This window comes from Mobula hypostoma, chromosome 3 (genome assembly GCF_963921235.1).
Source record: "Mobula hypostoma chromosome 3, sMobHyp1.1, whole genome shotgun sequence".
Lineage (NCBI taxonomy): Eukaryota > Metazoa > Chordata > Chondrichthyes > Myliobatiformes > Myliobatidae > Mobula > Mobula hypostoma.
In genome coordinates this window covers 63,572,911-63,587,594 of record NC_086099.1, presented here as the reverse complement: position 1 = coordinate 63,587,594, position 14,684 = coordinate 63,572,911, and the positions used below count along the sequence as shown (strand labels likewise).

General features: G+C 40.9%; 1 protein-coding gene across 4 annotated transcripts in view; it reads left to right on the top strand.

The window, feature by feature from the left end:
• The window catches only part of LOC134344049 (phospholipid-transporting ATPase VD-like), a 161,614-nt gene that overhangs the window by 50,205 nt on the left and 96,725 nt on the right, over window positions 1–14,684 (top strand). Inside the window, exon 1 of one of the 4 annotated variants that reach the window (XM_063043203.1) lies at window positions 12,581–12,598. The exons of the other annotated variants lie outside the window; for them this stretch is intronic. The gene's annotated coding sequence lies outside the window, so the exon portion shown is untranslated. Of the gene's footprint in view, window positions 1–12,580; window positions 12,599–14,684 lie in introns of those variants that run through there. 4 annotated transcript variants of the gene reach the window in all.

The following is a 14,684-nucleotide window of genomic DNA, read 5'->3' as shown; positions in this document are numbered from 1 at the left end:
GGGAGGGAGTTGTTGCTGGCACAGTCGATGCTGTTTTCTCCTTGGGTTGTCTGTAATGCCCTTGATGCCCAGTCACACATGCCAGGAATCGGCATCAGACAGGTACTCCCCGAATGTTTTTGTGTGTAGGCAGCCTTTCCCCTGTTGATGTCTAAGATTAGGTTTCCCCAGCTGCTCTGAGAGCTGTTTTGTCGCCAGAACTGAAGGCAGTATTCTGGGCTTTCAGTAGGGAGGCAGCTCTGCGTTCAGCCAGGGCTTCTGGTTGGGCTATGAGATGGCTGTTCTTGAGGTGCTAACGTTGTCTACACACATAGCTGATGACAAATGAGGTCTATTCCTCGAGGTCTGTGTCCTCTCCATTTGTGATGGCCTCCTTGAACATTTGTCAGTCTGTTCAAAACAGTCCTGGAGCATAGAGGTTGCCTCATTAGGGCATTTAGTGATGGTCCTTTTGACCGGTTTCTCCATTTTCAGCAGTGGTCACTGTGCTCAGATTAACATTATGGAGATATGGTCAGAGAAGCCAAAATGAAGATATAGGATAGCTTTGTAAGTACTACGTCTGTTTGTATAGATGGTCCAGTCTGTTTGTTCCTCTCGTGGCCATGGTGATGCATTGGTGCAATTTGGGTAAAATGTCCTGCAGGTTAACATGATTGAAGTCTCCTTCATTTATGAAGAGACGGTCTGGATGCTTGGCTTGTAGAGAGCTGATACTGCAAAGCTCTTCCAGTGCAAATTTGGCATTCACACTTGGAGGGATGTAGACAACAGTGATGAATAGAACAGTAAACTCCCTGAGCAGGTAGTGTGGCCAGTTTTAATTTTAGGATTCTCAGTTTCCCCAGTACAGTGACTGCTAACTGCAGATGAGATTGTGCACCAACGTACACACCAATTTTTCCCCCTCCCCCCTCCTCCCTCCTCCCTTGGATTTCCCCGAGAGGGAGTTCCTGTCTGTGCAGATTAGCTATCTGCTCATCTTTGATCCAAAATATTTTTCCCAAAGCAGCACCTTTCAACCACAGATTTAAAACAAGTAATTGGCCAAGCTCTTTTTCAATTCCAGTTCTGTTAAAGACACTGTATATGCAGCTATTGTTTTTACAGCAGCATGCTTTATAGTGCTTCTGGCTGCATATAGGACATTTCCCTGAAATGCTAGGGCATTTAATAATCTCGTTGTCAGTCGTCCTGTGCCTGGATATTTAAACCATGTGATCTTTGTGTCTGAAATCCCCTAATCCTCTGGTGAAGGTGTTGTCTTACAAAGGTCCATTTTCTCAAAGCGCTCATTATGGGAGAGGAAATCGGACCCATGTAACATATAAAAATATATCTTACTGACACTCCCCTGCCATGGAAAAATGTAAAATTGAATTCAATACACTTACTACTTTGAGTTTATTTTAATATAATTTTTCTTAGTGTATGGAAGATATTGGCCAGCCAAAATTGCAGTAAGAATATATATTTATATCTCTATATATAATGTAAGAACATGAGAGGTATAGATAGGGTAACTACAACCAGAAGTCACGGGTGAAGGCTGAAATGTTTAAAGGGGACATGAGGGGAAACTTCTTCACTCAGAGGGTCATGAGAGTGTGGAACGAGCTGCCAGCACAAGTGGTGCACGCGAGTGTGATTTCAATGTTCAGAAGAAGTTTCGATAGGTACAGGATAGTAGGGTATGGAGGGCTATGGTCCTGGTGCAGTTCAATGGGAGTAGGTAGTTTAAATGGTTGCAGCATGTACTAGATGGGCCAAAGGGTGCTTCTGTGCTGTACTTCTCTGTGACTCTATAACTGAGCCCTGTTTTGAAAAACTGCTCTCCTTGTGTGAAATTTCAAGGTATTACCCGAGCAGCAGTGGAAAATAGTCAAGATATCCATCCAAGCCAGGGAGAAACTTGGAAATGATGGCATTCCCATAATGATTCTGCAGTTGTCGTCTGTGACAGATCACAGGCTAATGAGACAATGTTGTGCTACTGCAGTAATTTCCTTCAGTTCAAACCGTAGCTTGGACAAGCTCCACATGGAATGCTCTAATAGTGAAACAATTGTGTGCTAATCCCAGTTAGCGAGGCTGTCAATCACACTCGGGGCTTTACATATACAGGCTGAAGGCTTTTCTTCACAATGCTAATATGAACCCTTTTGCTCAGAAGGTACAGGATGTAGATTGTTACTCTGGCTGGATGTGATGAGTATTGTTAGTAAGATTTCAGCTTTTCATTGATTTTTGGCCTCTTAATTATACCCAGTTCTATTGCTTCATGATTAGAAGCCCTCTCTTCAGACGCCAAGAGTTTAAGGTTTTGGAATTCTACCTCTTGAGGTTTTCTTTAAAACCTCACTCTAATCTGATGTCACTTTACATGCTTGATAGTTTGATGGGATTCCCGTGAATCACTGTGTAATGTGTTACTGTATAAGTACAAATAATTGTTGATTTTCTGCCGTTGTAAAGAATGCTACACTCTGAAAGTTAACTGTGGTGGAAGAAGTAAAACTAAATCAAGGGTGAAAAGTACACTATTTGCCTTTTTTTTACTTTCACTTTAAGTTGCCCCTAGCAATCTGGTGCGTTGCTGACCAATTACAGATAACAACAGAAGGAAATATGAGTTCATTAAATGAATTTAACAGACTAGCTTATTCCTGAATTACCTCATTAATATTTTGCAAGACTGATTGCAATCTGAACTGAAAACCTAAAAGAGTGAGAATTTGATGGTTTTAGCTTCACCACATTTCAGATGAGAAATATTTTAAAGCCTAAAAACTAGAAGTTTCAAAATTTATGATTTGAATATATAAATACAAGAGAGACATTATCCTGCAATATGTTGAGTTAAAGCTATAAAAAAACCAGAAGAGAGCTCAGAGCTTAACTGGCTCTTGAAATGACTGGCTTAATGATCTTTTCAGAAGACATTTAAAAGTTGACCACTTTGCTGAGAGTCTGCAGTCACGTACAGGCCAGACTGAGTCAGATGGCAGATTACTTTTCGTTAGTGAATCAGACTTGATTTATTTCAGTCTGATACAAAATATCACTGTTGCATTTTGTGAATGTCTTTTAGAGTTGTTAGTCCAGATCCTGAATACTGATCAAATAACCAAACTACTATTTTATCCTTACCTTTAATGGTGGTTGTCCATCGTATTCGACGGTGACAAGAAGCCTGTGCAGGAGAGTTTCGAAAGTGGAAAAGCCACTGGACTGGGGCAGTTCCACTCTCTCAACCTCAGAAATCCAGGTCCAGTGGTACAAGCAAACGTCACAAACTGGGATCTTCCTTGGTTGCACTGGATGACCATGGCGTCTTCTGTGCCTTGTCGTGCCCCTTGCTTTCCACGGAGCGCTGGGCACCACCTTCGTGGCCATTGGATCTCACTGTAAATCTCAGTTCGCCAGAGCTGACTCTGAATGCTAGGACAGACGTGTCACTATCCCACTGAGATAATGAGGCCACCAACTACCCTTTTCTGGTTTAGCCCGCCTGTCGAAGCAGTGTACAGGGGTGTGGCTGCTGTCGCATGCAAACAGCTACTTAGAGCCACAGGTGAGAGCAGAGTGTCCGGTGGGGATCAAATGTGAGTAAGCTGCCCCAGAATGGACACAACATGCCCCTTCAGCAGAGGTGCTGCCCCTCCCTGGACACGCCATACACCCCATTACTTTTAATAATTAGTGGTTAAATATGCTTTTGCTGTAAAAAAATAATACTTTGGAATTAACATCTTTTAGACCAGGGGTTCCAAATCTGGGGTCCACAGACCCCTTGGTCAATGGTAGCTGTACGTGGCATAGAAAAGGTTGGGAACCGCTGATCTAGACCAAGCCCACAGTGTAGATGTTTATCAATTCTGAAAGAAAAGGAAGCAGCAACTCAATAAATGAATAATCATGTTTCAGCCTGGCTTGGCTTTTTAAAAACTGTGGAAAGCAGAATTAAAATTGTTAAAGCTTTGGAAAGAGGACATGATCATTGAGAGCAAACATTCTAGTATCCAGTTCAATGTTCTTGACTGCCTTTTAAAATGGCACTAACCTTGCTGTTTTGTTTTTTATTCAGTAATTTTTCCCGATTACAATTCCTTTTTGAAAAAGAAACAGAATCTACTTGCAGTGTATTACCTTTTTTTATGCATCATTTAACAATCCAGGAGACACCAAATGTCTTGGTGAATGGCAGCAGTAATTTTAACGGTTGGAAATCTTCCCTCTACGGTTATTTGCTGCTTTCTTGGTTGACTTCCAGCTTTCAATTCTGAATCAAATCAAGCTGTTTGACTGTAGTTAATTAATATACGTTCTTGCTTGCTGAAAGTGTGCTTTGAATTTGGAAATTTGCTTTTATTATGTCAGGATTATCATATAATTTTAAGATAAACATCTTCCCAAAATAGAATTCACTCCATAAACAGTGTACGCCTCCACTGAACAATGCCAACACTGAATTTAACACCAGGTTTGATAAATGTTAATGGTTGATCCAAAGGCCTATGGTCTACAATTGTAATTAATCATAATTGTGTGATAAAAAATAATAGAGGGTTTAAAATGCCACTGTTTTGTATTGCAAATGGATTCTTCAACCATAAAGCCTCTGTACATGTATCGGAGTCGGAATCAGAATTGGGTGTAATATCACAGGCATGTGTCGTGAAATTTGTTGTCTTTGCAGCAGCAGTACAATGCAATACATAATTTAGAAAAAAACTCTGCATTACAGTATGCATATCTATGTTAAATAGTTAAATAAGTAGTGCAAAATTAGAAATTAAAGAAGTAGTGAGGTAGTGTTCATGGGTTCAATGTCCATTCACAAGTTGGATGGCAGATGGGAAGAAGCTGTTCCTGAATCGTTGACTGTGTACTTTCAGGCTTCTGTGTCTCCTTCCTAATGGTAGCAATGAGAATAAGACATGGGTGATGGGGGTCATTAATGATGGATGCTGCCTTTTTGAGGCATTGCTCCTTGAAGATGTCTTGGATACTGCAGAGGCTAGTGCATATGATGGAGCTGACTAAGTTTACAATTCTCTGCAGCTGATGCGATTGTTTGCAGCAGCCCCTGCCCCCTCCCCTATCCACGGTACATCTGTAGACATTTTCTAGTGTTTATGATGACATAAGAGTAACCATAATAGGTAAGAGTGACCATAATATGGTGGAATTCTTCATTAAGATGGAGAGTGACATAGTTAATTCAGAAACAAAGGTTCTGAACTTAGAGGGGTAACTTTGAAGGTATGAGACGTGAATTAGCTAAGATAGACTGGCAAATGACACTTAAAGGATTGACGGTGGATATGCAATGGCAAGCATTTAAAGGTTGCATGGATGAACTACAACAATTGTTCATCCCAGTTTGGCAAAAGAATAAATCAAGGAAGGTAGTGCACCCGTGGCTGACAAGAGAAATTAGGGATAGTATCAATTCCAATGAAGAAGCATACAAATTAGCCAGAGAAAGTGGCTCACCTGAGGACTGGGAGAAATTCAGAGTTCAGCAGAGGAGGACAAAGGGCTTAATTAGGAAGGGGAAAAAAGATTATGAGAGAAAACTGGCAGGGAAAATAAAAACGGACTGTAAAAGCTTTTATAGATATGTAAAAAGGAAAGGACTGGTAAAGACAAATGTAGGTCCCCTGCAGACAGAAACAGGTGAATTGATTATGGGGAGCAAGGACATGGCAGACCAATTGAATAATTACTTTGGTTCTGTCTTCACTAAGGAGGACATAAATAATCTTCCAGAAATAGTAAGGGACAGAGGGTCCAGTGAGATGGAGGAACTGAGCGAAATACATGTTAGTAGGGAAGTGGTGTTAGGTAAATTGAAGGGATTGAAGGCAGATAAATCCCCAGGGCCAGATGGTCTGCATCCTAGAGTGCTTAAAGAAGTAGCCCAAGAAATAGTGGACGCATTAGTGATAATTTTTCAATACTCATTAGATTCTGGACTAGTTCCAGAGGATTGGCGGGTGGCTAATGTAACCCCACTTTTTAAAAAAGGAGGGAGAGAGAAACCGGGGAATTATAGACCGGTTAGCCTAACGTCGGTGGTGGGGAAACTGCTGGAGTCAGTTATCAAGGATGTGATAACAGCACATTTGGAAAGCGGTGAAATGATCGGACAAAGTCAGCATGGATTTGTGAAAGGAAAATCATGTCTGACGAATCTCATAGAATTTTTTGAGGATGTAACTAGTAGAGTGGATAGGGGAGAACCAGTGGATGTGGTATATTTGGATTTTCAAAAGGCTTTTGACAAGGTCCCACACAGGAGATTAGTGTGCAAACTTAAAGCACACGGTATTGGGGGTAAGGTATTGGTGTGGGTGGAGAATTGGTTAGCAGACAGGAAGCAAAGAGTGGGAATAAACGGGACCTTTTCAGAATGGCAGGCGGTGACTAGTGGGGTACCGCAAGGCTCAGTGCTGGGACCCCAGTTGTTTACAATATATATTAATGACTTGGATGAGGGAATTAAATGCAGCATCTCCAAGTTTGCGGATGACACGAAGCTGGGTGGCAGTGTTAGCAGTGAGGAGGATGCTAAGAGGATGCAGGGTGACTTGGATAGGTTGGGTGAGTGGGCAAATTCATGGCAGATGCAATTTAATGTGGTTAAATGTGAAGTTATCCACTTTGGTGGCAAAAATAGGAAAACAGATTATTATCTGAATGGTGGTCGATTAGGAAAAGGGGAGGTGCAACAAGACCTGGGTGTCATTATACACCAGTCATTGAAAGTGGGCATGCAGGTACAGCAGGCGGTGAAAAAGGCGAATGGTATGCTGGCATTTATAGTGAGAGGATTCGAGTACAGGAGCAGGGAGGTACTACTGCAGTTGTACAAGGCCTTGGTGAGACCACACCTGGAGTATTGTGTGCAGTTTTGGTCCCCTAATCTGAGGAAAGACATCTTTACCATAGAGGGAGTACAAAGAAGGTTCACCAGATTGATTCCTGGGATGGCAGGACTTTCATATGAAGAAAGACTGGATGAATTGGGCTTGTACTCGTTGGAATTTAGAAGATTGAGGGGGGATCTGATTGAAACGTATAAGATCCTAAAGGGATTGGACAGGCTAGATGCAGGAAGATTGTTCCCGATGTTGGGGAAGTCCAGAACGAGGGGTCACAGTTTGATGATAGAGGGGAAGCCTTTTAGGACCGAGATTAGGAAAAACTTCTTCACACAGAGAGTGGTGAATCTGTGGAATTCTCTGCCACAGGAAACTGTTGAGGCCAGTTCATGGGCTATATTTAAGAGGGAGTTAGATATGGCCCTTGTGGCTACGGGGGTCAGGGGGTATGGAGGGAAGGCTGGGGCGGGGTTCTGTGTTGGATGATCAGCCATGATCATAATAAATGGCGGTGCAGGCTCAAAGGGCCGAATGGCCTACTCCTGCACCTATTTTCTATGTTTCTATACCAAATCTTCTCAAACACCTAATGAAATATAGCCACTGTTGTGCCTTCTTTGTAGCTGCATCAATATGTTGGATCCAGGTTAGATCCTCAGAGATATTAACACCCAGGAACTTGAAATTTCTCATTCTTTCCACTTCTGATCCCTCTCTGAGGACTGGGGCGTATTCCCTCATCTTACCCTTTCTGAAGTTGACAATCCGTTCTTTAGTGGTACTGATGTTGAGTGCAAGGTTATTGCTACAGCACCACTCGACTAGCTGATATACTTCATTTCTTTACGCCCTCTCATCACCATATGAACTTCTGCTAACAATGGTTGTATCATCAGCAAATTCATAGATGGCATTCGAGCTGTGCTTAGCCACACATTCAAGCATGTCTAGAGAGTAGAGCAATGGGCAAACACACATCCCTGAAGTGTGCCAGTGTTGATTGTCAGCAAGGTAGAGATGTTGTTTCTGATCCACACAGATTGTGATCTTAGGAAGTAGAGCATCCAGTTGCAAAGGGAGGTAGAGGGACCCAGGTTTTGGTGCTTTTCGATCAAAACTGTAGGAATGATTGTGTCAAATGCAGAGCTGTAGAAAATACATAGGTATTTGTATTGTCCACGCGATCCAAGACTGTGTGAAGAACCAGTGAGATCGCATCTGCTGTAGACTTTTTGTGATGATGGGCAAATTGGAGTGGGTCCAGGTCCTTGCTGAGACAGGAGTTAATTCTAACCATAACCAATCTCTCAAAGCACTTCATCACCGTAAACGTGAGTGCTACTGGGCGATAGTAAGGCAGCTCATCCTGCTCTTCTTGGGTACTGATGTAATTGTCCTTTTGATGCAGGTGGGACCTTCTGACTTTAGTGATGCAAGATTGAAAATGTCTTTGAACACCTTCACTATTTGGTTGGCACCGGTTTTCAGAGCCCTACCCGTACACCATTGGAGCCTGTCATCTTGCGAGGTTTTACCCCCTTGAAAGGCAGCCTGAGACCGAGATCAAGGGTTACTGGGTGCTGCAGGGATCCGCATGGCTGTAGTTTTATTCTCCCTTCCAAAGCGTGAGCTCGCCTGGGAGTGAAACATCACTGTTGTTCATGGGGTTAAGTTTTGCTGTATAAGAAGTAATGCGCTGCAAACCCTGCCAGAGTTGACGTCCATCCAATTTTGCCTCCAACCTCGTTCGGAATTGTTCCTTTGCTCTTGAAATAGCCTTAACTAGTCGCCTTGTACTCATGACCTATCAATTCACAAGATATGGTTTTTGAGTGAGGGAAGTTGAAATTAAAGCACGTTTTCATTTGACTGTGGGAACAAAGAAAATGGAGATTTTTATTGAATGAGGTTACCATGAGATATGGATCAATGGTAAATTAACTGAGATTTAAATAGATGGCTTAACCTGAGTGGTGGAATGCATTGATTCCCTGTTATTTCTAAGCTTATAAGTTAGTTTTTTGCCCCACAGGTTTTTTTTCTTGTGTTGCACTTTTATGCATTAGAACAATACGTGGTGACTTCTTACCTTATGATTGTATCCCAGATCAGTTCAAAGTAAAATTTATTATCGAAGTACATACATGTCCCACACACAACCCTGAGATTCTATTTTCTGCAGGCATACTTAGCAAATCTATAGAACAGTAACTGTAAACACGATCAATGAACAACAAATTGTGCAAATGCAAATATAAATAATTCTCTGGCATGGATGTGATCAGTAGGTGGGAAGCCTTCAAAGCAGAAATTTTGAGAGTGCAGAATTTTTATGTTCCTGTCAGGATTAAAGGCAAGGTGAATAGGAATAAGGAACCTTGGTTCTCAAGGGATATTGCAACTCTGATAAAGAAGAAGACGGAGTTGTATGACGTGTATAGGAAGCAGGGAGTAAATAAGGTGCTTGAGGAGTATAAGAAGTGCAAGAAAATACTTAAGAAAGAAATCAGGAGGGCTAAAAGAAGACATGAGGTTGCCTTGGCAGTCAAAGTGAAGGATAATCCAAAGAGCTTTTACAGGTATATTAAGAGCAAAAGGATTGTAAGGGATAAAATTGGTCCTCTTGAAGATCAGAGTGGTCAGCTATGTGTGGAACCAAAGGAAATGGAGGAGATCTTAAATAGGTTTTTGCGTCTGTGTTTACTAAGGAAATTGGCATGAAGTCTATGGAATTAAGGGAAACAAGTAGTGAGATCATGGAAACTGTACAGATCGAAAAGGAGGAGGTCCTTGCTGTCTTGAGGAAAATTAAAGTGGATAAATCCCCGGGACCTGACAGGGTGTTCCCTCGGACCTTGAAGGAGACTAGTGTTGAAATTGCAGGGGCCCTGGCAGAAATATTTAAAATGTCGCTGTCTACAGGTGAAGTGCCGGAGGATTGGAGAGTGGCTCATGTTGTTCCGTTGTGTAAAAAAGGATCGAAAAGTAATCCGGGAAATTATAGGCCAGTAAGTTTAACGTCGGTAGTAGGTAAGTTTTTGGAGGGAGTACTAAGAGACAGAATCTACAAGCATTTGGATAGACTGGGACTTATTAGGGAGAGTCAACATGGCTTTGTGCGTGGTAGGTCATGTTTGACCAATCTATTGGAGTTTTTCAAGGAAGTTACCAGGAAAGTGGATGAAGGGAAGGCAGTGGATGTTGTCTACATGGACTTCAGTAAGGCCTTTGACAGGGTCCCGCATGGGAGGTTAGTTAGGAAAATTCAGTCGCTAGGTATACATAGAGAGGTGGTAAATTGGCATTGGCTCGATGGAAGAAGCCAGAGAGTGGTGATAGAGAATTGCTTCTCTGAGTGGAGGCCTGTGACTAGTGGTGTGCCACAGGGATCAGTGCTGGGTCCATTGTTATTTGTCATCTATATCAATGATCTGGATGATAATGTGGTAAATTGGATCAGCAAGTTTGCTGATGATACAAAGATTGGAGGTGTAGTTGACAGTGAGGAAGGTTTTCAGAGCCTGCAGAGGGACTTGGACCAGCTGGAAAAATGGGCTAAAAAATGGCAGATGGAGTTTAATACTGACAAGTGTGAGGTATTGCACGTTGGAAGGACAAACCAACGTAGAACATACAGGGTTAATGGTAAGGCACTGAGGAATGCAGTGGAACAGAGGGATCTGGGAATACAGATACAAAATTCCCTAAAAGTGGCGTCACAGGTAGATAGGGTTGTAAAGAGAGCTTTTGGTACATTGGCCTTTATTAATCAAAGTATTGAGTATAAGAGCTGGAATGTTATGAGGTTGTATAAGGCATTGGTGAGGCCGAATCTGGAGTATTGTGTTCAGTTTTGGTCACCAAATTACAGGAAGGATATAAATAAGGTTGAAAGAGTGCAGAGAAGGTTTACAAGGATGTTGCCAGGACTTGAGAAACTCAGTTACAGAGAAAGGTTGAATAGGTTGGGACTTTATTCCCTGGAGCGTAGAAGAATGAGGGGAGATTTGATAGAGGTATATAAAGTTATGATGGGTATAGATAGAGTGAATGCAAGCAGGCTTTTTCCACTGAGGCAAGAGGAGAAAAAAACCAGAGGACATGGGTTTAGGGTGAGGGGGGAAAAGTTTAAAGGGAACATTAGGGGGGGCTTCTTCACACAGAGAGTGGTGGGAGTGTGGAATGAGCTGCCAGACGAGGTGGTAAATGCGGGTTCTTTTTTAACATTTAAGAATAAATTGGACAGATACATGGATGGGAGGTGTATGGAGGGATATGGTCCATGTGCAGGTCAGTGAGACTAGGCAAAAAATGGTTCAGCACAGCCAAGAAGGGCCAAAAGGCCTGTTTCTGTGCTGTAGTTTCTATAGTTTTCTATGGTAAATAGCAGTAAAGAACGGGAGCATGAAATAACAAGATAAAGAGTCCCTGAAGTGAGATCATCGGTTGTGGGAACACCAGAAATAGAATAGGTGTAGTTTATCCTCTTTTGTTCAAGAGCCTGATGGATGAGGGGTAGTAACTATTTTTGAACCTAGTGGTGCAAATCCTGAGTTACCTGTACAGCAGAAAAAGAGCATGGCCTGGGTGGTGAAGATCTTTGATGATGGATGCTGCTTTTTTACAGCAACATTTCATGTAGACATGCTCAATGGTTGGGGGGGCTTTACCCGTGATACACAGGGCTGAATCCACTATCTTTTGTAGGATTTTCCACTCAAAGGCATCGGTGTTCCCAGGACATAATGTAGCCAGTCAATACACTTTCCATCACACATCTGTGTAAGTTTGCCAAGGTTTTTGATGACGTCAAGTTGCTGCAGACTCCTGAGGAACTAGAGACACTGTCGTGCTTTCTTCACAATTATATTTATTTGATGGGTCCAGTACAGGTCCTCTGAGATATTGACACCCAGGAATTTAAGGATACAGACCCTCTCCACCCCTAATTCTCCGATAAGTACTGTCTCATGGTCGTTTGTTTGGTTTCCCTCTCCAGAAGTCTACAATCAGTTCCTTGGTCTTACTGACATTGAGTGATTACACCACTCAGCCAAATTTTCAGTCTTCTTCCTGTATGCTGATTCATCACCACTTTTGATACGGCCCACAACTGTGGTGTCATCAGCAAAATTGTATATGGTGTTGGGCCGTGATCCTCCTAAACTGTGGAATTCAAAACCTAAAACTACAAGGGAGGTAAACTCAGTTGACACTTTTAAATGCCAGCTTCAAATCTATTTATTTAACCTTGCTTTTAACCAACATCTCGTCTTTTATTTTCTTGTTTGTACTTTAGTCCCATTGTAAAGCACTTTGAACTATATCATCTGTATGAAAAGCTGTCTATTATTAAAGTTATTATTATTAAAGTCATGTGTGGGTTTGCAGAACAATTTAGGATGCCCTGAAGTGACTTAAAAAGCATTGCGTAAATGCAGGGTGTTTTTCCCCCACCCCCACATTTGTCTTGTTCACTAGTTAGCAAATTTAATAGTTTGGGGTGTAGAGATGTGGTTGTAAATGCAGAAGCTAGTAGTATATTGAACTCCACTAACCAAGGTCAGTTTGATGTAGTCAGTGAAACACATACGTATGCAGCTATGTTATGCAAATACCGCCACACAAAGGAGATATTTATGTGTCATACTTTGAACTTCTTTCCTGGGAGCTGAATAAGGGATCCGAGTTGGAAGTATGTGCTAAAGGTTTGTAGTCTCTTGTATTTTACTATCAGGTCATAGTGAATTTTGGAATAAATGTGGAATAATTTGAGGTGTCTCTTGTGTCCATAATCTGGATCTCACTATTTATTTCTCGATTTGCCAATGAAGTCTGGCTAAAGGGTTAATAGGTTGAAGCCAGTCAGATTTCCTGCAGATTGCAAAAAGAAGCTTTGTCTCATCTGTTTTTGAAGGATTTTACCACAGAGGTAAAAGAATGTTACTAACCAATAAAATATCTAGCTTCCCTTTTGCTTGTCCCTTTCCGCATCTCTTTCCCCACCAGGCGTAATAACTTGGGAAATTATTCATCCAGTAAAGTTACAATTTTCGAGTGTAATTTGTGATTGCACATTTAGGAGGTCATAGGTTGACAGTTCTCCAAGGGAGAAGGAATTTCCTTTGTTGCCGTTAATTAATGAAGCAGATGGTGGAAGAAGTACAGCTGCAGCTGTGAATTGGAATGAACTCACTGGTGTTCAGAGATGTTTCGTACTCTGCCCCTGTCCATTTATGTACCGAGGTTAAGGCAGATGCTTTCATCAGAGAATTTGCTTGCTTTAAGTTTCAAGACCATGTATTTTCTGTTTTAAAAAGCATTTTCAAAATTTGAATATGATTAATTTGGCAGTGAATTGTATTGATATTTGAATTGGCATCAGATACAGGTACCTTAACATATTTTTGTTTGTCTCAATAGTGCAGAGGTTTGGTATTGTGGGCATTTAGGCTGTTCAGAGTGTGTAGCATTTTCACCTGGTTTAACAGTAGAGGAAATAGCTTTGTCAAAAATATTGTCAAATGTTACAGATTAGTACAAAAACATCATTCACATGCCCAGGAGGTGATTTCATATGTGAGAGCATTTCAGTTTCAAAAAATGGTTGGCCGACTGCAATCTTTGAGATGTTAGCACATCTGCTGGCTGCTCACTGATCTGTGTTTTAGCTATTGGCGGTTGTGAAATCTGTTGTAAGCATTCTCTTTAATATAAGAGGGTACAAAGCATTTGCAGGCATACGATTCATTAGCACTGATTTTCATTATGTGCCACTACTTAACTACTGATGTACAATTGATGAAGAGGGGATCTCTTCTCCCTTAATACTGCAGTCACTGTCATTCTGAATTATGGAGTAGTGATTTTAGCTTCCAACTGGATAGCTAAAGGCAATACAAAAAGGGTCACGCTGAAAATAGCAATTTATAAGTAACTTCTATTGGAAAGAATATTTAATGTTTTGGACTAGCTTATCAGGCATCTGATTCTTAAAATTAGGGTTTTAACAACACTTTTTAAAACGCGAGTATCTGTTTTTTAAAAACGCACTTTTTCAGATAGGATTTTTATATTAATTAACTGTAGCTAAGTCATTTCAAAATGTGGTGGTGCCATATTTACCTGCATTCTACCATACAAGAGGCTTCCGTACAGAAATCTATATATCCATAGAGTTCTTTTTTTTTAATTGGAGACTGGTTTGCAGCTTTGTATAATTGCTGCTTTCTACTTAGATAGCTCTTGGTGATAAATAGACGACATAGATAGACACTATTTATATACCTCATTATATATTATATATATCAAATTAAAAATCAAACCTGCAATCTTTTGACATTTTACATCTGAATGTACTGATTTGATTGATTTTTGGAAATTGTGGTTATTTGATGCTAATATTGAACGTATGAAAAACAATTTTCGTGTTTTATTGCGCCATCTACTGGAATACATAGGTTATATCTTCTCATTCAGTTTCAAAATGGTTCCATTGATATACTGTATGTGGCATTTTTTTTCTGCTTTGCCTCTTAATTCAGTTTTTGACATCATGTCAATAAAGTATTTATACTTTATGTAAATTTATCACCACAAATTAACTGTGAGTCATAAGTTGATAAAGTAGATCTTCATTAAGCAGCTCGAGTGATGCAGTAATTTCATTCTCGCATTAGTGGGGTATAGGTGCAGGGTTGGTTATTGTAACATTTTACCTTACCTTGTCTGTTTATCTTCCTTTACAATTCACCAGAATACTAAATGGATTGTGAGAAACATAAACCGATGCAA